Source organism: Barbus barbus (assembly GCF_936440315.1).
Source record: "Barbus barbus genome assembly, chromosome: 35".
Taxonomy (NCBI): Eukaryota; Metazoa; Chordata; class Actinopteri; order Cypriniformes; family Cyprinidae; genus Barbus; species Barbus barbus.
The window spans coordinates 12,720,220-12,721,008 of NC_136763.1; positions in this window are offsets into that span (position 1 = coordinate 12,720,220).

The window sequence follows — 789 nt, forward strand, 5'->3', positions numbered from 1 at the left end:
AAAAAGTAATTTATTCTTGTGATGGCAAAGCTGAATTTTCCTTCACATAATCCTTTACTCTTGTATGTTGATTTGGTGTTGAAGAAGAATTTCTTAAAATAATAAATGTTTTAAAAACATTTGTGCATATTTTGCTTAAAATTCTCAAAAAAAGAGAATGTAACACGGTTTCATTAGCATGCATACTCTTTTTAATTTGAATGCACATGCTAATTAGCTGGTAATCCTGTTTTGCAGTTTTTTGTCTTTTCCCAGTAACAGGAGATATACTTACTGTATATGTCTGTCAGTAACATGGCCACCGAATGGACTGACTTGCCTTAAAGGGACCAGACAGACACAACTAGTGCTGATAATCTCAAAACGGCCAGATTTAAGATTACAGTGCAGAAATTTGAGCTATTACTAATAGTACACCTACAGTACATGCATTTGCATATTTCATCTGATCACTGAAGATGATAAAGGACTGAAGTAAAAACGAGAACAGAGAATGAGAATAAGCAATGAAAGATTATAAGCGAGGCAGTTTTATGTGTTTGTTTTTCGTATGAGTGGTTGGACAACTGTGTTTGCGAATGGCAAAATCAGTGGGAGCGGGTGTGGCTGGAAAACCACAACTGCTCTTACACCCTCTGTTAGATCTTTTAGTCGGTACACACAGCTGCTCTATCTGAATCACCTACATCACACACACACACACACACACACACACACACAGACAGACAGACTCTAAGCTGTTTAGAAGCAGCCAGTAAGAAAGGAAGGAAGCAAAGGAAGTGGAAAGGG